This window comes from Gopherus evgoodei, chromosome 1 (genome assembly GCF_007399415.2).
Source record: "Gopherus evgoodei ecotype Sinaloan lineage chromosome 1, rGopEvg1_v1.p, whole genome shotgun sequence".
Lineage (NCBI taxonomy): Eukaryota > Metazoa > Chordata > Testudines > Testudinidae > Gopherus > Gopherus evgoodei.
The window spans coordinates 84015383-84040146 of NC_044322.1; positions in this window are offsets into that span (position 1 = coordinate 84015383).

Consider the following 24764-nt stretch of genomic DNA (forward strand, 5'->3'; position numbering starts at 1 on the left):
AACAGATTAAAACTGAGAACATCAAATATTTTCTCACTGTACTCTCAATTTTTATTCTGTCTTGAAGTTCTGTTCATATTCCTGATACTGTTTCTTGTTGAGCGTATAGGATTATAATAATAGAATTTTAATATTTTATAGAATGTTTTCTTGCTTCTCTCTCTGTTTCTAACTGGTTTAAACTCATTTTATGCTTTGGTCTTTCCAGTCTTGTCCCTACATAGTTGTATAATTTCTTTATATTCATCATTTGTGATTTGACCTACTTTCTACTTTTTGTAGGAGTCTTTTTTTTTAATGAAACAACTCAACAAATCCAAATTTCTTTATGTAATCAGTACTTACCTGCATGCTAGTAACCCAGATTTATGCAATTGTGTTTTTCCTCTGCAGGGCAAAGCATTTATATAATACCATTTTGCTTGCCATTAATTTGTGCATCAGCAACAACAGTCCCAAACTGTTCAGATCTGAATCTGGATTTCAGCGCTAAGGACCAGTATAGGTTTTCTGAATGTACTGATTCTCAGTAACATGACAGAAGTCATCCACGAATCATTTCATATAGATTTTGGTCCTTTTAATTTCCAGAAGTGCTGAAAGTGTAACTCCGTGAGGAGAGGTAAGCACAAAACCTATGCTGTAACTAGGCTGGGTTAACAGATGTCCTGGAAATTGATATCCTCATTTGAGGATAGGCATCTGATATTTATAGTAAGTCATTCCTATAAATAACTTCCATAATTCCAAATAATCAAGATTTTAGCATGTGATGCCATATCTGGAAATATCAATTGAAAGGCTGATGCACCTAATAATGATGGGAGATGGTAATTAGACAACATATTTTCATGAAGCAACTAGCACCACTGTGTTATGAATTATCTGTTTGTATTGCAGTAACATGTGATCAGAGCCCAACTGTTGTAGGCACTGGTCAAACATCTAGGAAATGAGTGTTCCAGACCCCAAGAGTTTACAGATAGAAAGAACAGACAGAAGAGATAGGTGGGCAGGAGAGCAAGAGTAATAGAATATTTTAGGACAGAGTAGCTAAGTGCATAAATCAAAGGTATGTTAAACCATTGAGTACCAGTAGTCACAGTAATCCCAATTTGCCACCTGTTCAGCTATTATCGGATTACAATGTCCTGTAACTTAATGGTGAGTTTTTTAAGGAAAGATTTGGAATGGGATGTGGTGGTGGCTTTACGTATTTTGCTGATGAATTTTTTGCGTCGTGTATGGTGCAAGATGGGAGGAAGAGCAAAGGTGCTTGTGTTTAGCAAATATCCATACCATGATTAACCAGCTTGATCTTATTTCACTGGAATGCAACTTCCCTTGCCTTTCCCTCTTCCCCTTCCCCTTTTATTGTCTTTTTTTTCTATGAATTAGTTTAGTGATTATAAATGTGGGATTAATAATTCTGATTTTGAGCCATGAAACTGTGCATAATTCTCGCAAGAGCCATGATGATTTAACTGTGTGGCAATAAACCTCGCACCCACCTGAGCTGAATGTTGACTCTGAAATTTGATATATTCATGATACTCTCCAAGCAAATTCACAAAAAATCTATGAATGTGGGCTGAGATTGTTCACATATAGCTAGGCTGTGGCAACTGCCTGTGGTGATGTCACAATGCTGTAAATCTAGAATGACACCAATGGTTTCAGTGAAATTAATTTAGATTTTAAACCAGTGTAATTTGAGACCAGAATTTTGAAATGTACCACCACAGTGCAATGGGGTGTTCATGCATGTGTTTGTGTGTGTGTATGTGCGCAAATATATATGTACACAACAGACTTCTGTTTCTGTGAAATTTAATTGAAATAGCTGAGATGCAAAGAATTCATCTAAATAATAGGGCATAAAAAAGAGTGAGATGATATATACTCACACTTATAAACATTATATGTGCTACTACAAATGGTTTCTTTCTGTTTCATGGATTGTCTCCAACAGCAGACTATGAAAACAGTATGACTTTTGTATATACATTATTTCTCTTGGACTGTAAAGAAAATAAGATGTCTACATGCCCTTCCAGCAATTTTTTTTTCCTTTAGTAAATATGCAATCCAAAAATCTAGCTTAGGAATTTGCTCAGGAGGTTGGTGATCTGGTGACAGTGAGTTAAAATATATGAAAGTTTTCAAAATCAATTACAAAGGGAAAAAAAGAGTCAACTGACATTTTTCCCCTTTTCATCTTGTGGATACAAGTACAATATATGCTGCTGTGCGTTTTGCAAACCAGCAGTGTGTAAAATTGCTTTGTGTTGATGTATTAATGTGATGAAACAAGCTCAGTGTTTTTGTAATTGATCATTCAGATTAATTCCTTATCTCTCAGCAACTTCCAGTAACATTCACTATTCGAAATAGACATCTGTTGTAATTAATGTAGAAGGAAATGTTACTGAAAATGAATATTTTAATGTAGGAAGTTTCTGAAAAAATCTATATATAAAAATTCAGTGTATTCATATTCTAATTCCCAGAAATGTCAAATGCTTGTACTTATGTTCAAGCCTTATTATCCCTTATTTACATCAAATTTCACAAACATTAGCTCTTGTTACACATGGTTAAGAACATATTTCTACTAGCATTTTATTTAGAAGATCTCTGAGCCATTGTATGATAGTACAGGCAGAACAATGTATTTTCCCATACCGTGAAAACCCTAGTTGCACAGTGATAAATTGTAGCTCCTGAGAAAAAGTTTAGGAAGTCAGGGTATGTCAGTAATATTTCATTTGCTTGTGAGCAAATTTATTATAAGATGCTGATGCTGATAGCCAGTATGATGAAACTAGCCCAGAATTAGTTACTTGAACTGATGATATCTTTTACAAGATAGATAAAAAGCATTGAAAGAGAAGAAATTAGCTTCTTAAACAAGTTCTAAAAGGACTGAGTTGCACTCTGTTGGGTTCAATGACACCATATCACTTTATTTCAAATAAAAGCCAGCATGGAGTAATCTATTAGGACACAGCATGATCTAACTTAGTGTTGTACAACATCTCAGAAATGGGATTTTAAGAAGTGCTTTCATTCATGTTAAGTAGTCATGATCATGATGTCTTCTCAAGCAAAATTTTTTTTTATGACAATGGTCAAATGCTAAAAAATATTCACTAATAGTTCACAAGCACATATCTTACAATGAAGATGAATCCTTGTGAATTGAAAACAAATGTAATCTATGCAGTTGTACAAGATCTGAGAAGGGGGCAAAACAAAACTTGTCAAAATGCATCCCTCCTAAGAAGGCCTCCAAACTGACATTGGCTGGCAGAATTCCTAGTTCTCTTATTGTTCTAGGAAGCAGGTAACTTCTCATTTTCCAATAGGCATCAGGTCAGGGAATAGCAACCTAACCAGGGACTTGTCTACCCCAGGATATTTAATCTGCAGCTTTTGTGCTGCATATTAGGTAATGCACAGTATGCAAGCTGCAGTAATAGTTTCACATGGGATATTGTGCCTTCTGTGAATGCACAGCATTGTGTACACATGGCAGTAGTTTGCTGTATACTATCCCATACTGCGTTGCTTTATAGCTAAGCAGTGTGCATTTCAGGGTTTTTTACTGTGCATTGTGAGATGCATAGCCCGACCCAGTCTAGTTCAAATATTTGGGTTTTTTAAATTCCATGATTCATCCGTCTCTTCCTCACTCTTCCTTTAAGGGTGGGCTAGTGTCTTTTTCAAATTGCTGCTGGCCAGCATGGACCCAGCAATGATCCATGCTGCTATACCACAGTGTTAAATAGGCAAAGATTGCTTGGACTGTATTTCAGCATATAAAGTCAGAGGAATTAGGCTTGGGACTTTGTCTACCACATCACTGAGAAGATATAGCAGTAGCAGCAGTTCCTCCAGTAGCAGAAAAGTCTTTAGTAGCAATGGAACCAGGACACAGACACAGAAGAAGAGGAACGTGCTGAACAAATGATAGTAAGACATCTGATTCCTGAAGCAGCTGCACAGCCTGAAGCAGCACTCTGGGCTCAGGAAAGCAGCATGAGAATTGCTCTGCAGATCTGGAATGACAAACAGTGGTGAGAGAATTTCAGGATGAGAAGGCTACTAGCCTTTTGGAGATATATATTGTAGTAACCCTAGACCTACCACAGCAGCATACCAAAAAGCAGTGTCCCATGCCCATAGATTAGTGGGTAACAACTGGAAGCTGGCCATCCCTGAATGCTATGGGTCCATTGCAAACAATTTGGCTTGGGGATAGCTAGTGGGAGAAAGGGGGAGGGAGGCGTTTTGTCTTGCAGATGTGTGATGCCATGGAAAAGGTAGTGTTGCACAGGGATATAAAGCTTGGTGGTGGTCAGGAGATTACTGATGGCTTTGCATTGGGGTTCCCAAACTGTATTGGGGCAGTTGATGGGCCCCATATGCCTATTATTCCATCCACACCCAGCCCCATCAGGCTTCAGAATTTGTAAACAGAAATGAATATTTTTTTTCAGGGTAATTCAAGGGCTTGTCATCCACCATGACAGAATTACAACATGCTGGGTGGTCTAGAAGGATCCACAATGCTAGGATCTCTCAGAACTCAAATCTATTTACCTTAATGGAGAAAGGACTGTTTGCCCCCTGGAACACTATGTACATCAATAGTGTGAACATTGCTCTGGTTACCCTGGAAGACCCGGTTAATGAAGCCATTCACAGGCCGCTTGGACAGAAAGAAAGGAAACTGTTTATCACCTCAGTATCTACCAAATGATAGTGGAGAGTGCATTAGCCATCTGAAGGGAGATGACACTGTCTATGGAATAAGAAAGAAGCAGTATTAAAAAATATACCAAAGATTACAGTGACAGTGTCTTTTGCCAATATTTGTGAGAGTTAGGGAGAAGCCTTACCAATTGTGGGAGGCTTAGCTGAAGAGACTTTCCCAGTGGATTGAGCAGCGACCAAGGTGTCCAATGCAAGCAGACAGAGTAATATTGTCAGGGATACCTGTTGCTCTTATTATGAGTATCAGGCCTGAAATTGTGCAGCTGTGCATCTAGTTATTAACCCACGAAGAGGGGGAAATGTTGTGGCAATCCCTATTGTACCTTGTCTTTGCCTACATATGTCTGTAAAATCTTATGAATTGTGAAAACTTTGTTATGTGTAAAATGAACTGTCAGCTCTTGTGAATGAAATTATGAGGTTTTTATTATTAAACAATCTATTATGTAACAAACAGAAATGAACCTTCAACTAAAACAAAAGTGAAACAGTGGCTTTTAATTATGAAACTACTTTAAAACAATCTATTAGTTAGTTATACAGAATCCTTTCATTAAACCATCAGTGAAACAAAACAGTAATGTGCAGCTGTCCTGGGGACGGTTTGGGGCTTAAAGTCACAGGCAAGTATAGAACTTCTGGCATGGAATACCTTGGCTCAAAGTTACCAGGGATGATAGATAGCTCAAATGACCTGGGATCCCAGGTACAACTGTTTTCAGTAAACTGGCTTGGGGTCTGGGAAGGGAATGACCTCTGGAAACAGTGGTGTGTTGGTACAGTGGAGAGGAATTCTTGTTGTCCCCAGTAGCCTGTATTGTCCAAAGGCTGGATAACATGGTCTGGGTGTTAGTTTGCAACACTGCATTGTCTGCTGCCATAGTAGTAACATGTCCTGCAACAAGGCATTTTGGTTCTGTATTGTCTCCAGGATTTGCCTCTGCATCTCCCCCTCTTTTTCTGTACTGTCTTTGGCCATGGCACTGTTTTCCCTGGCAACTGCCACACAATCCTTTGCCACTGCAAGGATCTCCCTGAAAATCTCCTTGTCAGATAACTTTTTGGTCCTCAGATACTGCTTCCATCACTCTGCATTTGCGGAGGGAGTTGAACACTACAATGTCTGTAAATGTTTCATGATACTTCTGTTTTCTCCCCCTCAGGTTTGCCAGTCACTGAGCTGCAGGTGTGGCCCCATTCCTTGAGGATCTGGCCAGTGCAGTGCCATAGTCTTGGGGGAACCTCTGAGATGGTACTGAGTAGTGTGTGCACTGGTATTTTTGTCTGTGCAGTATATGCTGTTTGGCTTTGTTGTGTGTGTGGCAGAGTGGATGGAGGAGGCTGGGAATTATGTTCCTGGTCTGGCTTTTCAGTTTTGCTATACATTGAAGGTGCTTATATGGTGTCAGAGTGGTTATCGGTGTGATCGTGGGGTGAGTGGGATAGTAATCCTTTCAACATCTCATTTAGGTTGTCCTGACTATGGATGACATTACACTCAGAAGGCTATCTATGCGGCAGAGAAAGGCCTTCTTCAAAAAGGCAAAGGGCAAACCAGATACGCTATGAAGTTATTCACCTAGATGGTTCGTCCAGAAGTGCTGCAGGAGTGCAAGGAAATTGTGAACTATACTGGGGAGGGAAATGGCCATGCAGCTTTTCTTCATAATCTCCAAACAAAAACTGAGCTATTTCTCAGCCTTTAGATTTTGTTTTATCTCCCTTGCAGACATGGTGAACATTCAGAATAAAATTGATAGGTTTCTGCAGTGATATCCTGAAGCATTCACTCTTACTACATGCATTTGTAAGAATGCATGTTACAGGGCATTTACAGGGAATCTATACCCTTTTGAAACTTTATGGGCATGTAGTGTCAATATCTACCTCATGTTAAGTGAGAACACTAAACAAACTTATTTTCCTGTAACCACAATCTCAGTCAACTTTTGCATTTCATTTGAATCAGCCATGGGGACTTGTGGGGGAAGGGGAAGGAGGAAGAGCAGTGGCTGCACCATGATGCTGGCCACCATTTTGAACTGGGAAACAAGCTTCAGACAAGGGCACATTCACCATGCAAAACACCTAATAGAAGGGGAGTGGCAAATAGGTATATGAGCATGTGCCTTCCATGGAGTGGGCCTGAAAATGGTTGGTAAAGTCAGGGCTTTAGCATCAGAGGAAGGCTGATTGCCTGGCCTGAGTAACCTCCATTTTGGAAAGGTGTACTGGGAGTAGGGTGGGGACAAATGGACAACATAAGCTGAGGAAGGAAGGGATGATAGACCTGAGTCTCAGAAGGGATTCTAGCTGACATCCATTTTCAGTGGCTGCATTCCAGGGGCACCTGGAATAGAAGCAAGCATGGCAGCATAGCTAATAACATAATAAATAGTAAAATATTAAAAAAAAATAAAATCTTACATTATAACATTCCCTCCACAGGATCAGCCTCCTTGGTCCTAGTCTGGGTTGAAATTGGATTGGGAGCTCCAGGTCAGGAATTTAGCTTAACTTCTACATGGCCATTTTCAGGATCCTGAGTCCCAAGAGATTCTGGATTTTGGGGGAGATTTCTTCACTGGCCTCCTCATTCTCATCCTCCAATGATTCTTGATGGCCATCCTTGGGGAGAGTGAGGTGCACAAGCTTCCTGGGATTGGTGGTCATGCAGTTGCATAAAATCCTGTACAACTCAAAAAATGGACAGGTTACATGTACCCTGCTAGAATTTTTCTTGTTGTCTCTGGTTTTAATGGAGGTGCTCTTGAACTGTTTGGTCTTAATCTAGGACTATTCAGCCTCCCAGTAATGGCTTCTCACAGATATGTTTCTAGAAAAGTCCACAAAAATGTCTTTATTCCACTGGCTGGACACAGAAACTTCCTGCAGTGATGTTTCTCCCGAAATGATGATGAGCTCCAGGTCATGGTGGGGCTCTAAGCAACTGCTTGAGATATCTTCTAGAGTTTCTGAAGTATTATTGTAGCTGTTGTTATAAACTGGAATCCTGGAGTGAATATGTTTATGTTGTGTATGTTTATGTTATGTTGTGTACAAAATGTGTATGTTTACCAACTTATAAACAAAGGATGGAACATCTAGTTAATTTGACCACAGAGCTAGGGACAAGTCAGTAATGGTCACCTGTACAGTAGTGTGGGATAGCCATTGGAAGACTGCCAAAATAGTTTCCAGCAGCATTGCATGGACACAAACAACTGACCAGACTAACTCACTGTATAGCAAAGCTCATTTTGAAAGAAGGCTCCACTGTTCCCGATAAATGTGGAGTCTGTGCCCTACAATTAATTGCATTGTGAATACACAAGCATTTTCAAAATGGATGAACTCAATTTAGTGTGGTTTAAACTTGTGTAGGCAAGCCCATAGTTGATAAAGCCCTTATCTCAGAGATCTGAGTCAGAGCAACCAAACTATCATCAGAAATAAAATCTCTAATGCCCAGCTAGTATCCTGGATCCCGAGCATGGCCTGCAACCTATAGCAGCCAGGATAGCTTGTAGCCTCTTCTCTCCTTTTGGTCATCTTCCCTATTTGTACATTCCAGCACCAACAGTGGGACAGAGTCTTCCTTGACTACATTCAGGCTGTCATGGGTGTAAGCTCCAGACTGTTCCTTTAAGAGGTAGTATATCCACAGCAATATATCCTATTTCCTCCCTCCAATTTGCCTGCTAGAGTGGCATAAAATTTCATGTATTGCACAATATAGTACAGCTAGTAACCATATGTCAGTTTTATCAGGACAAGTTCCAGTGTCTCAGTACTGTAACTTCTTTCAGGACACCTGAACCATCCCAGCTATTCATTTAATCAGTCAAAACATCTGTTTTAAATGCAAAATGTTTCTTCATGACACATTGTAATGTAGAATTTGCTCTGTTTCTCAAGAAAAAAATATTCACTGGGATGAGTACTCAGTGTGGTGAACAGTAGAATGAATGTGGCACACTTGCAAAACTTCAAATGGATGCTTAATGACACTACTTTAGTTTCTTGAATAAACTCTTTCAGAATACTAAAAGAATGGACAAACTCCTCTCTTAAAGATGGCAAGAGCTTTTTCGAGTGAATCCTTTTGGTATGAATATTTCACTAACCTCAAATAATTCACCACAAAAGTGTCCAGACTTTGTGCTTAAGGTGACCATATTTTCAAAATCAAAGAAATTTAATGTTGTTAAGAAAAATATTGGGCCAGATATTCCCTCAGGCTAGCACTAGGGAACAGAAATTGTGTAGTATGTGCATGGAGAACTATAGGAATAGAAATTCCACTATTAAAGCTGCTTAAAATCTATCAATTTTTGATATTTATATTTCCAAAATGTTGATCTTTTACAATTGAAACAATTGGGAAATATATATTTTTAAATATTTATAATTTTTCTCATCCTTTCCCCTTTATTTTTTTTTAACTGAGTAGCTCTCACTACTATGGTCTATCTCTACCTCAAGTCTTTGGAAGACCCTCCACAGGATTATGGTGGTTATCCAACTGGATAGGAGGTGACACATTGGGTTTGGAAAGCAGCCACCCCACAAGGCATGCTCTGCTCTCAAACTAATGGAAGTACTGCTGGAAAAAAACAATGGGGTGTCATTCCTCTAACAGCAATAATTCTTGGTCAGCACAGACAGGAGGGAAAATGAGAGGAGCTTCCTCTCTTTGATAAATCATAAGTTTTTCAGCTATATCATCAATGGCTCTGATCTTCTTCGTGGACCCGTTCCTCCCCAGTGGGCAATTTTGTCAGAAACTCCAGAAGGTGGAGGGATTTTGGTGTTGCTTGGTCTTTTGTACTAAATTTCCCTGTGGAAATGATATGGCCCATAAAGCAAATGAATCCATGGTTATCTTTTCCCCCATGTAACTACATGGAAAATCAGTCAGTAAGCAGTTATTAATATCTGACATTCATAGTCCAATAAGTTTGGCAGAAAGATAGAACATTGATCAAGGGAGCAATTTCCTTGACCAATTATTTGCCTTTTTTTTTCTTACCTCAAAATATTTGTGCTTTTAAATTTCTTGGATTCTTTTACTTGACCCTGTAGTGAAATTATAAGCCTAGGTTTGTGACATCACCATCATCTGGCCCAGAAATAAATCTGCTATCATAAATTCAGTATAATTATGATTTGACCACAGGATTTCAGAGAAGGACCAGCTATGCTGGAAGAGGTCAGGCTTTTCAACAAAACTCTACACTAATTTGAAAATACTGTTAAAGCAGTTATTAAAACACATGAAATGGAAATAGATTTGCCTTTCTAATATGACATTTGCCATGTCTTCCACCAATATTCACAGAGAATTCTCCAGGAACTAGTTCACTTGACTTGATTATATAACTTTCAAAACACAACTTTCATTTTTTGAAAAAAAAATGACTATTTTATTCATAAGGCATGTCAGTGGTATTATTGCCACGGCACACTTGGAGCAATACAATAACACTTTTTAAAGTGCATTTCAGGTGCCACATTTCCACTGGATTTGCACTTTAATCAGCACCAACAGATAGTATGTCATGTATCATATTGATCAAAATGAGGCAAAAGCTGAAGATATTAATATGATACAGTACCAAGGTCTAGCAAGACCACAACTGGTACATAATTGTGCATGACAGAGAGACTGAATTTTTTTGAAAAGGTACAGCAGACATTAGCAAGTATAATGGGTCTCAGGAAACTATAACTATGAAAAGAGAGAAGTAAAATTAGGTTTATATTTATCAGAAAAAAATGATTTAGAACAGGTATGATTGATGTATGTAAAATTAGAAAGGACACAGAAAAAAGCAATACCATGAAATTATTCCACTGGGTGATCAGATCAAGAACAAGAAAGTAAAGCCTTAAAGCTGAGAAAGGACTAGGCAATGAGTACTGAAAATACATTCTGTACATATAATAAAACTAGTGTGTGGAGCGGATGAACATGATAAATCTATCAATGTAAATTACTAACCAACCAAAGATTTCATTAAGAAACACCTGAGTTTGAAAATGAGTCAATGGTGTCTACCTAGTACAAAGGAAATGCATTATAATTTCCATAGAATAAATCATTTGCCTAAAACATGAAAATCCTTGGAAGTGTGAAAGTCTGGAAAATAATAAATAAGGGATGCAGCCACTTTTTATTTAAAATGAGCACTAATGTCTAGGTTTCTCTCTCACACCCACACCTGGGCTGAGATGACATGCAAATTTTCTGGAGATTCAGTATATCCCTAGAGATTTGGGGCAGTTTCTGGAGGGGCTCAGTGTTTGAAAATACAGTTTGTAAAGTCAGAGCTAATTTTATCTTTAACTATGGAACAACTACTGCTGTTCCAAAATGGGTAGATAGATAATATAGAAAAATGTTAAACACATTAAGGGCAAGACACATTAGAGGGTACCAGTGTTATATGATTCAGTCAACCTCATATGCTCCTATTCTATATTCATCTGAGAAAGAATGTCAGAGTGATATCTTAAATAATTGAAAGGAAAGGGTTTTGGGGTAGAGCAGGGAATCTGAACACAGATTTCACTACAGAAGCATAAATGAAACAGTGTACTAGCACTTTTAAAAATTTCTGCTTGCTTGTTTGAAAACTTGCACAACAATCTGTTGCTATATCCATCACCCATCTCAGGGTTTGAAAATAATTCTTTCCACAGACAAAATCAATAGGATACAATCATTTGTAAGAGTGGGGATGAGGCGGAAGAAGGAAGTAGTCAGCCTCATCCTGACCATACTGAATTAGGGACTTAGTTCCGATTGTTTCCAACTAAAGTGGGTTGAGTTGTGCTTAAAGTACATTCCAGTAAATAGAACTTAAGCACGTTTAAATGCTTTGATGAATGGGGGCCTATAGCTTCTTTTAAGATGTGTTCAGCACCATGCTGCACTGAGAGCTAATTCTGAAGTACATGACAAGTTAGATCTTAAAGACAATTAAAATATCTTTTAAAATGTCCCCATCCTTGTCTTGCATCCATAAAGATTTATTTATAGATTCATAGATTCATAGACTCTAGGACTGGAAGGGACCTTGAGAGGTCATCAAGTCCAGTCCCCTGCCCTCATGGCAGGACCAAATATTGTCTAGACCATCCCTAATAGACATTTATCTAACCTACTCTTAAATATCTCCAGAGATGGAGATTCCACAACTTCCCTAGGCAATCTATTCCAGTGTTTAACTACCCTGACAGTTAGGAACTTTTTCCTAATGTCCAACCTAAATCTCCCTTGCTGCAGTTTAAGCCCATTGCTTCTTGTTCTATCACTGGAGGCTAAGTGTGTTTTTCTTTTATCTTGGAAAGCTTTCCTTCCATCTGCCCATTTGTCTGAAATTCTGCCTTTTTAATGCATGTTATTACAGCTTTTGCCACTTCTATAAAGACACTTAGATTAAAATGCTGTCCCCTGAAATCTCCCTATACTGAAATGAAGAGCTGATACCGGCAACACTACTTCTTCGCATATATGCAGCTTACTTCAATCTGCTACTTGGATCATTAGCTTCACTGGCCCAGAGCAGGTATTGATGGGTAGCATGACATGAACACTGATCCATGCCCCCCTCTGCCCAGTAGCACTGCCAGGGCCCATCTGATGCCAAGCTCTGGAATGATAGGTCTGGTTTTCATATATCAGTCACTTTTCACTCTTTGATGTATCTAAAATGAACAATTTGTGAAAATAAAAACATACCAGCCTACTTTGGTGTAATATACAGTACACACTAAGATCATGCAATTTCTTACTATGTTAAACTGACTTAATCTGAAAATAATATCAAATATTTTAAAAACTCATACTTTTGTAAAACAAGCTTCTGAGCAGGTACAGATGGAAAGCTGATAAATTCCCCTCCCCATGCAACTGGTATATTTAAATAAAAAGGAATCACCTTGCTATTTCATAAGAATTCACTCTTCCATCTATCATGTTTTCCCCTCATCTTGTGTGACATAATCATAGTATATAATTGCTATTAATATATTAGAGTGAGTTTGTGACTTGAACTAGATTCGTGGAAAGAGGAGGTAAGGGTAGTAATCTGCCCCACCTTCAAATGTATGTATGACATAACCAGACATTGAGTCTGGATGCACAGGGGTGAGTAGGTGCTGTGTACCCTCTTACTTACTGGAGCTGGTGGAAGATGAACAACCAGGAGGGATGGGGAATGCTCAGAGCCTCCAGCTCTTTAATAAATCAATCTACAGCTGAACTAGCATGAAGGAGTGCCCTGCTTTGCTGCTGATATAAGCTCATCTAGAAGCAAACAGGGAGGGAACTGGTTCTTTGAGTCATGAAACTTCCTGGGCCTACACCTGAGTGGGGCAGATTATTCACCACTTCTTGCTCAGGATTGTGCCTAAAGCTACACAGGTTATGTCTAGACTGCAATCACAGGGTGTGATGGCAGCTCAAATAGCTGGGACAGTAGATGAACTCCAGGAGTAATTACCCAGGGCTCTGGCTAGGTTTCCAAATCCCACTCTGAAGCTTGCACTACCATGGCTTCACTGCTTCAGGACCCAAGCTAGCTAGATTACAGCTAGCTCAGGTTTAACCACCTGAGCTGCAATTGCATCCAGTGATTGTAGTACAGACAAACCCTAGTCTAGCCCTTGATATATATTAATCATTTCTTCTAGCATTCAAAATATAGTAGACCCTTTCCAAACAGGACAGAACGCCAAGGAACTTGTACAGTGGTATCATATTATACAGTATATGGTTACACATAATATTAAGATTCTATTAATACATGATTTCTTAGGAACAAAGAAATTATTAATAAATAGGATAAGTGTGTTACAGATATGTATAGTATGTATTTATAGACGTGGTTAGAAGGAATCTGTTGGACTCTCCAGCAATCATTCAGCTTTTTATTAAAACTTTTATTAATCATTTAGTAACCTCGTATAAAGGGAAACTCAGTATCAACAGTGACAGGCTATATAATATGCACCACATATATAAAAATACTACATTGGAAGGGAGATGGATGAAATAGCCTTTTGGCCTTTTTCAGTTGTAACATCTGTCAAATGATTCTTCTGACATAGTTCCAGAATCATTATTTCATTACTTTAATATGTATATACGTTAATATTTTCTGCAGCGCTAAGTTGCACATATTGCATTTTTCCTCATAAAGCCAAATGTTAAGTATGCCCTAAAACAAAGATACCAAATTACTTGAATTAAAAGGGAAATTTCCACCTTATTTTGTTTAATTGCTCAATTTTTAATGGAGTTCTTTGATAGAACACTTTTCATAGCATTTGGATTTCCAGGGGGAGGTTTTCCAAGGCATGAATGCCAGGTAGACCCCTAATACTCAATGAAAGTCAGTGGGAGTTCTGTGCCTAATAGTCATTTATACCATTAAAATGTTCTGCATTAATTCCTATGAAAAGTACTGTATGGATTTTTCTTCTATCTTGATGTGTTTATAAGATTCATAGATTCCAAAACCCAGAAGGGACCACTGTGAGCATCTACTCTGACCTCTACAATGCAGGCCATAAAACTTCCCCCAAAATAATTCCTAGAGCATATCTTTTAGAAAAAAAAAACATCCAATCATCATTCAAAAATTGTCAGTAATGGAGAATCCACCATGACCCTTGATAAATTGTTCAAATAGTTAATTACTCTTGCGGTTAAAAATTTACACCTCATTTCCAGTATGAATTTGTCTAGCTTCAATTTCCAGCCATTGTATCATGTAATATCTTTCTATGCTACAAATTTGTTCCCAGTTTAGGTATTGAAAAATTGATCAAGTCATTCCTTAACTTCTTTTTGTTAAGCTAAATAGATTGAGCTCTTTCAGTCTATCACTAAGAGGCATGGTTTCTAATCCTTGTTTTACTAATCTATTAGAGTTCGTTGAAGGGGTCAACAAACATGTGCACAAGGGGGATCCAGTGGACATAGTGTACTTAGATTTCCAGAAAGCCTTTGACAAGGTCACTCACCAAAGGCTCTTACGTAAATTAAGTTGTCATGGGATAAAAGGGAAGGTCCTTTCATGCATTGGGAACTGGTTAAAAGACGAGGAGAAAAGGGTAAGAATTAATGGTAAATTCTCAGAATGGAGAGGGGTAACTAGTGATGTTCCCCAAGAGTCAGTCCTAGGACCAATCTTATTCAATTTATTCATAAATGATCTGGAGAAAGGGGTAAACAGTGAGGTGGCAAAGTTTGCAGATGATACTAAACTGCTCAAGATAGTTAAGACCAAAGCAGACTGTGAAGAACTTCAAAAAGATCTCACAAAACTAAGTCATTGGGCAACAAAATGGCAAATGGAATTTAATGTAGATAAATGTAAAGTAATGCATATTGGAAAAAATAACCCCAACTATACATACAATATAATGGGGGCTAATTTAGCTACAACAAGTCAGAAGAAAGATCTAAGAGTCATCGTGGATAGTTCCCTGAAGATGTCCACATAGTGTGCAGAGGCGGTCAAAAAAGCAAACAGGATGTTAGGAATCTTTTAAAAGGGATAGAAAATATGACAGAGAATATATTTTTGCCTTTATATAAATAGATGGTATGTCCACATCTTGAATACTGCATACAGACGTGGTCGCCTCATCTCAAAAAAGATATACTGGCACTAGAAAAGAGTCAGAGAAGGGCAATTAAAATGATTAGGGGTTTGGAACAGGTCCCATATGAGGAGAGATTAAAGAGGCTAGGACTTTTCTGCTTGGAAAAGAAGAGACTAAGGGGGGGATATGATAGAGGTATATAAAATCATGAGTGATGTGGAGAAAGTGGATAAGGAAAAGTTATTTACTTATTCCCATAATACAAGAACTAGGGGTCACCAAATGAAATTAACAGGCAGCAGGTTTAAAACAAATAAAAGGAAGTTTTTCGCACAGTGCACAGTCAACTTGTGGAACTCCTTGCCTGAGGAGGTTGTGAAGGCTAAGACTATAACAGCGTTTAGAAGAGAACTGGATAAATTCATGGAGGTTAAGTCCATTAACGGCTATTAGCCACGATGGGTAAGGAACGGTGTCCCTATACTCTGTTTGTTTGTCAGAGGGTGGAGCTGGATGGCAGGAGAGAGATCATTATCTGTTAGGTTCACTCCCTCTGGGGCACTTGGCATTGGCCACTGTCGGTAGACAGGATACTAGGCTAGATGGACCTTTGGTCTGACACAATACGGCTGTTCTTATGTTCTTTAATTATTCTTGTGATTCTTCTCTGAACCCTCTCCAACTTATCAACATCCTCCTTGAATTGTGGATACCAGAACTGGACACAATATTCCAGAAACTGTTGCAACAGTGCCAAATATGGAGTTAAAATAATGTCTCTACTCCTACTTGAGATTCCTCTATTTATCCATCCACTGTGAGCTCATATTCAGCTGATAATCCACCATGACTCCCATATCTTTTCAGAGTCACTAATACCCAGACTCCCCCGTCCTTTAAATATGGTATGTTTTCTTGTTTCCTAGATGTATATATTTACATTTAGCTGTATTAAAATATATATTGTTTACTTATGCCCAGTTAACAAAGCAATCCAGATTGCTCTGAACTAGTGACCTCTCCTCTACATTAAGGCCATTCTCTTAATTTCTGTAAACTTTATCAGTGATATTTTATGTTTTCTTCCAAGTCATAGACAAAGTTGACCACTAGAAACACACCAGCGTGATGACGATTCTCTGTTTATAATTACATTTGGAGACCTATCAATTAGTCAGTTTTTAATCTATTTTATGTGTGCAATGCTCATTTTATATTGCTCTATTTTATTAATCAAAATGTTGTGTGGTCCAAGCTAAGCACTCTGCAGAAGTCTAAGTTTATTACACCAACACTATTACCTCTCCAATCAAACTTCTAATCACATAAAAAATATCAAGGTTGTTTGTTAGGATCTATTTTCCCATAAACCCTTGTTGGTTTGAATTAATTAAATTGTCCTCCTTTAATTCTTTATTAATTTTAAAAATTGGCACAAGATTAGCTTTCTTCCAGGCTTATGGAACTTCTCATTGTTCCAAGATTTGTTGAAAATGAACATTAATGGCCCAGTGAGCTCTCACCCACCCCCTTTAAAGCTCTTGGATGCAAATTATCTGGCCCTACTGATTTTAAAATGTTCACATTTATTAGCTTTTGATTAACATCCTCCAAAATCCTAGTGGTATGGAAATTGTATTATCACCACCATATGATGACACTACATTATCTGTTTTTATACCCAAATACAGAATAGAAATATTTATGTTACATTTCTGACTGTTTTGCATTACTATTGATAATTCTACCCTTTTCCATCTAGTAATGGTCTAAAACCACTGTCAGAATTCTGTTTGTTCCTAATATATTTTTAAAACTCCTTATTGTCCTTAACTCTACTGGCTATGGATTTCACTTTGCATCCCTCATCAATTTTGTATAATTCTTAACTGCTGATTTATATTCATTACTATCAATGTCCCCTTTCTTCTATTATATATTATTTAAAAAAAAATACAGCTACCTTCATTTCACCTTTAAACCAGGTTGTTGTTTTTTAATTAATACTATCTTTTTTTCCAGATTTTGGGATTATGGCTTTTGGGCTTCTAGTAAGGTGTTCTTAAATGATTTCCAATTATCATTCACATTTTTTTCTGCTTCAATTCTTCCCTCAAGCTGATTTGGCTCATAACTGTTTTCAGCTTTGTGAAATTGGCCCCATTAAAGCATGAGAGGGGATCAGGAGGGCAGGCTCCCAGTGGAGCTTACCTTAAGCAGCTCGCATAAACAGTGGCATGCTCCCTCTCTGGTTCCTATGTGGATGCACGCCCTATCCACAGGTGCTACTCCTGCAGTTCCCGTTGGTGTGGGTGGAGTGGGGCAAGATCCTGACCCCAGTCCCTGGCTGGAGTGCCTGAGAGGGGCAAGTTCCAGATCCCACTTCTTGGCGGGAATTTGAGGGCCGGATTAAAATGTCTGGAGAGCCGAATGCAGCGCACAGGCCGTAGTTTGCCCACCTTTGCTTTACAGCATAAACTCATAACCCTGGTCCTCAGCTCTCACAGAACAAATATTTAACACATGGCTTTAATTTTCTTGCCAAAGAAAGGGACCAACACAAATTATATAACAAAGTACAAGATTAAAAAGCTATGACTAACACAGTGTTATTTTCTATGCCATATAGTTTTCTAAATCCTCAATTTCACGATTCTGTATTTTCTATGCTGCAATATACAATGAAATATACTAGTTCTGGGATTGATAAAGGTACATTGAATCTAAAATTATCAAGTACAACTGAGAAGTACTGAACTGACAAGGACAAATCTACTTCTGCCTTATTTATGTGATTGTGAAAAGAAAGTATTGGTGAGTTAGGACTTGAGTTTTGTTTCATTACTCAGAATAACTCATATGACTTTGTAGCATTCTTCTTTGTAAAAAACAAACAAACAAATTTGCATGCTTCAGAATTAGAAAAAAAAATATATATAAGGCTGTTGGAATACACAAGTTGTTCAATTTGCCTCGGATGGCACGTACAATCCTGATGACGTCATTGCCTATAAGAATGGTAGGCAGATGCCTTGTTGACCCCAAAATACTTGTGATGTTTTATGTGTGTATATTCCACTGGTGATTTTATAATAGGTTTTTCACAGTGCTTGAATTGCAGAGGATATGAGAGTGTTAGAACTATAGCTCTAGAGCTTTAATTCAAGTGGCAGCCTCTCATGTTTTATCTCTGAAGGTCCTGGGTTCAGTATCTCTTTATTGTTTACCATCACATGTGTATTTAATTTTACATTTTAGCAGCGGTTTTCTGGAGAGAGGAAAGTATAGTGTTACAAACTTGAATGGTTTTATCATGAGTCTTGCCATATTTGATGTTTTCCTTAAAGCCCCTACTCTTGGAGTGATGTTATCTCATGAGACACAAAGATTTCAGTTAATAAAAACGCATCTAATTATCAGGATTGCAGAGAAAATTTTGAAAAATGTGAATCCTAAATGCACAAAACTTAGAAGGGAATTGAAAGGAATCAAAATGTATTATTATTTTTGAATGAATGTGGGTGGGCAATGAAGGAGTACAGCGTGAGCAGAGTAACGAGAAGATAGAAGGGGAGAACGTATAAGGCAGGGAGGGAGTTAGAGAGGGGAGGAATGGTGATAGAGGGAGAAGAGAGGAAAAAAGAGCTCAACTCACCCCAAAGTTTAGGAGAGGACAAGTAGAGTCCATCCACCAGCGGAGACTAACAATTGTGTGTCTGCACAAGAACATTTGACAGGTATGCAAGTTTGATTTTCCACTCTAAAATGATCACTCACAGCTTAGGAGAAAGAGTCATCCTGCCCAAGTCTCAATATTCAGAATGAAGACACAAAATGTGATTTGTTATTTTCAAACCGTTTTCATATTTTCTCCTGATTATTTCATGATTTTTGAGGCTTGACATTGGCCATACTGCCCAGGGCCAGCTCTAGCCATTTCGCTGCCCCAAGCACAGCGGCACACCGCAGGGGGCGCTCTGCCGCTCGCCAGTCCCGCAGCTCCAGTGGATCTCCCGCAGATGTGGCTGCGGAGGGTCCGCTGGTCCCGCGGCTCCAGTGGACCTCCCACAGGCGTGCCTGCGGATGCTCCACCGGAGCCTTGGGACCAGTGGGCCCTCCCCAGGCACGCCTGCGGGAGGTCCACCGGAGCCACCTGCCGCCCTCCCGGCAACCGGCAGAGCGCACCCCACGGCATGCTGCCCCAAGCATGCACTTGGCGTGCTGGGGCCTGGAGCTGGCCCTGATACTGCCGAAGAGAATAAAGAAAGAGGACTGTCAACCAACTCCTCTCCTGTTTCCCCCAATAAAGAATACAAAGAAATCTCTATGAACACCACTCCCAGGAAACAGCAAAAATAACTGGAAACTTTTGGAGGAGGCAAAGTCCTGGGGTCTGAGCTAAAATTCTACTTCCAAAGCCCAGAAGAGAAATTATCCTATTCTAGGTACTGGATCTGATTTTGTAGAACCAAACACTCAGGTGAAATCTCGGCAAAATTAAAGTCAATGGGAGTTTTGTCATTGACTTCAGTGAGGCCAGGCTTTCACTCTTGAGTTTTAACTGAGGTCCAGCTGTGCTAAACATGGAGGCATCAGAGAAATGTAGGGCTGGAAGGCCCCTCAAGAGGTCATATATTATAACCCCGCATGCTGAGGCAGGGTTAATTAACCATAGGCCATCCCTGAAAGGTTTGATTTACGGTTCCAAGAGTTTTCCACAACTAGAAAGTTTTGCTGCTGTAAAAAAGAACTTGAGGGGATGTAACAGACTATTAGAATAAATTTGTAAAACTAGAGGAAGCAAACACTGTTTCTGCATAGCCAAGATAGAAATGGTCTGGGAATAATTACCGTAGATATTTTAGTACAAGAGTTATTGTAGGTTAGAGAAATTCTAAAATGAATATCAGAAAAAGTATGTTCTTTTCTGCAAAAAATAGTAATTTGTATTTTTGTTGAGACTAAGAAAGAAAATTGCAGTTTACTCTGTCACATTTTATTTTACTTTGGAATCAGGGAAAAAGCACAGTAGTGACTTTATTTGGAACAACACTCTCTGCCATAGTGGACAATGACAAAATTACACCCAAAAGGAACTGGTAGCAAATCCATTTAATTGTGTTTTTTAATATTTGTCTAAAAACCTATATCTGCTTAATAAGTGGTTTGTTTCCATTATTTGTTTAAGGCTTCATTCATTCTTCTGGTGATGTTTCTTTATTAAAAATACATTTTTTTTTCAGCTTTCAATATCAGTGTATTCCTCCTAGTAATAACATATGGAGTCTGAATCCAAACAGCTGACTGATGTTTATTTAAAAACTCTCTGCTGAACTAATTCATTATACATTACTTCAGATTTTGTTTTATCCTCTGATATTTATCTCACAGCACATAATGCTAGAGTTACATAATTTAAAACAAAACAAATAAAGTACACATCTTCAATGTAACTTGTGTCTCTTTTTTTTTCCTAAGAGTGTCCTGAGACAGCAAAAAGATTGGTATATGCTTGAAAGTTACAATGCCACAAGAGATTAAAATATATGCATATACATTTTTGCTCCTTTTGCAGTAAAAATGTAAGCCAGTTACAGGTCATAGTATTGCTGCAAATTAAGAAAAGACTTTCTTCAACAATAGATCAAGTAATTTTAGTTCCTTAGGTACATGAAGTGCTCAGACCTAAATTCTATAAACAATTAAGTGTGTATGTTGCTTTCCTTGTGTCAGTAGCTGACTAAAGTCTATTGGGCTATCCACATGTAAGCATTTGCATGATTGGGGCCTAAGGATGGGATTCCAAAAGGGATTTAGGCACCCAAGATGGCTTTCAGGCACCACTGCAATCCATAGAACTCCCACACAGCTGTCATTTATCCCTGTTAGGTTCCTAAACTTGCTCAGGGCCTAAATTTTTGCAGTAAAGTTCCCTAGATTCTTGGCTCTGAACATGGGTATTGCTCCCTCACTCTAGACACCAAGAAACCTATCTCCCACCTAAGCCCGGAGCAAACCACAGGAAGGATAGGCACTCCTCTGACTAAATTGTATGTGCAGCCTGATCTGGTAGATATGTTCAAATGCTCCCCAACTCCACACAAACAGTGGAGGAGGAGGACACTCTCCCCTTATAACCTTTAGCCTAATAGTTAGGGTATTCACTCAGGATGTGGGATACCCCCAGTTTATGTCCTACTTCTGCCTGCAGAGAAGAGATTTGAACTGGGACGCTGCCACCTCATAGGTGAGTGCCCTGATCACTGCACTTTTATCAGTATCACTCTTCATGTAGTCCAATTAATATTTATTCAATTAATTAAAGTGGAACAACTGCAGTAAGAGAGAAGGAGGAATACCTATATCAGAATATTTCATAGTCTCATGGTTAGGGCACTAACATGAGAGGTGGCAAATTCCTGTTCAAATTCTTTCTCATGGTAGAGAGGAGTTGGACTTGGGGTCTCCCATATCCCAGATGCATACCCTAGCCCTTGGACTACAGGTAGACCCTTCTTATCATAGAAATGTAGGGATAGACAGGACCTTGAGAGGTCATCAGTCCAACCTCCTGCACTCTGGCAGGACCAAGTATATCTAGGTGAGGGGTCGGCAACCTCTGGCACGCGGCTCTCCAAGGTAAGCACCCTGGTGGGCCAGGCCAGTTTGTTTACCTGTCACTGGCCTCGGTTCCCTGTCCCTGGCCAATAGGAGCAGCGGGAAGCGCCATGGGCCGAGGGATGTGCTAGCCCTGGTTTCCCACCTCCCGTATTGGCCTGGGATGGCGAACCGTGGCCAGTGGGAGCTGCAGTTGGCCGAATCTGCTGACGTGGCTGATAAACAACCTGGCCAGGCCTGCCAGGGTGCTTACCCTGGTGAGCCGTGTGCTACAGGTTGCCGATCCCTGATCTAGGTTCTCTCTAATAGGTGTTTGCTCAATCTGCTTTTTAAAAACCTTCAATGATGCAGATTACACAACCTCCCTTAGAAGGCATTACATTTAGAAAGTTTTTCTTAATATCTAACCTAAATCTCCCTTGCTGCATATTAAGCTGGTTATTTCTTGCCACTTCAGTGGAAGTGGAGACAGCTGATCATTGTCAACTTTATAACAGCACTCAACATATTTGAAGGCTATCAGGTCTCCCCTCAGTTTTCTGTTCTCAACATTACTCATGCCTGATTTTTTAATCTTTCCTCATAGGAAAGGTTTCCCAAACCATTTATCATTTTTGTTGCTTTTCACTGGACAGACTCTGATTCATCCATATCTTTCTTAAGAAATGGGACACTGTTCTCCAGCTCAGGCCTCATCAGTGCTGCAGAGTGGGACATTACCTCCTGTGTTTTATGTACAACACTCCTGCTATTACATGCCAGAATGATATCAGCCTTTGTAGCAACAGCTTCACATTCATGACATACTCAATTTGTGATCCCCTATAACTCGACATTTTTTTCAGCAGTTATTCCCCAATAAATTATTTATTGAATTTCATATTTTTGATGTCAGACCAATTCTTCAATTTGTTAAGGTTGTTTTGAATTCTAATCTTGTCTTCCAAAATGCTAGAAATCCCTTGCAGTTTGGTGTCACCCGGACATTTTATAAGCTCATTCTTCACTCTCTGTCATTAATGAAAATATTGAATAATACCAGACCAAGGACAGGCTCCTGCCGGACCTCACCAGATACATCTCTCCTCCCAGTTTGACATCAAGCCATTAAGTATAGCCTTTCAAACAGTTTTACACCCATTTATAGTAATTTCATCTGGACAACATTTCCTTAGGGTTTTTTTTTTTTTAATGAAAATGCCAGGTGTAATGGTGTCAAAGCCTTACCTAAATCAGATATTACGACTACAGCATTCCTCCTATCCAGTAACCAGTAACTCTAGCAGAGAAGGGAATTAAGTTGGTTTGGCATGATTGTTTTTGACAAATCCATGCCGGCTATTACTTTTATTCTAGTTTTAGAATTAAATTTTATACAATTTCAATGGATAATATCAATGTTTATTTTTAAGCTTTTGAAATATTTTTAGGACCTTAAATTTTGCAGCGTGGGAAATCATGGGGATGTCAGATAATAATTACAGTAACTCTTCACTTAACGTTGTAGTTATGTTCCTGAAAAATGTGACTTTAAGTGAAACAATGTTAAGTGAATCCAATTTCCCCATAAGAATGAATGTAAATGGGGAGGTTAGGTTCCAGGGATTTTTTTTTTTGCCATATAGTACAGTACTATAGTTGGGAGCCTCCACCTTCCCCACACAGGCACAGCTCACTGGCACTGGAGACAATGAGGCAGGCAAGGAGGCTGAAAGTGCTGTAGGCTAGGAGAAGCACGTTGTGCAGCAGCAGTGGTAGCTTCCCCTACTCTGGAAGCATCAGGGGTTGAGAGCTCACCCCTCAGCCCACCCATGCTACCCCTTCCCCAAAACCCCCACCCTTAACCCACCTCTTCTCCTCCCCTTCCCCTTTATTCTGCACACTGCGTCCTTGCTCCTCCCCCTCCCTCCCCTGCCTCCTGCCCTTGGCAATCAGCTGGCTTGCAGTGTTCAGGAGGCAGGAGGGATGGGGGAGGAGTGAGGGCATGGCATGCAGGCTCTACCTCCCTCCCCTGACTCCCGAACTCCACAATCCAGCAGATTGCCGCAGGCAGGAGGCAGGGAAGGGAAGGGGAGGTGTGCCGTATCTTCGCTTCTCCCCCTCTCCCTTGCCCACAGCAATCAGCTGGCTTGCGACGTTCAGGGGGCAGGAGGGAGGGGGAAGGAGCGAGAACTCGGTGCACAGGCTCCTCCCTCCCTCCTGCCCGTGGCAATCAGCTGGTCTGCAGCATTCGAGAGGCAGAGGAGGGAGGGGGAGTCCTTGCTCCTCCCATCTCCTTCCTGAACGCCACAAGCCCCCTGATTGCCAAGGGCAGGAGGCAGGGGAAGGAGGGGAAGGCGCTGATCCACAGGGTCTGACGGTGTGCAGGAGGTGCTGGGGGGAGGCATAAGCGAGCTGATGGGGGGCTGCCAGCTGTGGACAAAGCAGGCAGCCAAATGATGTTATAGCGAAGCATTGGACAACTTCTGTAATTGAGCAGGAACATAACATCAAAACAACGTTAAGCGAGAGGACATTAAGTGTGGAGTTACTGTATTTAATGACAATAAATGCTGAGATTCACAAATTTTAAGATTCATAACCATTACCATCTAAATTGTCAAGATCACATGTCAAAATATACAAAGTAAATATCGTAAATCGAACTGTAATACATTCTGAAGCATCCGTTTTCTTACTTTGCCTATCCGTAAATTTCAATTAGCAATGTAATTTTTTTGCTGATTTGTGTGAGTACAGTGAAAGGG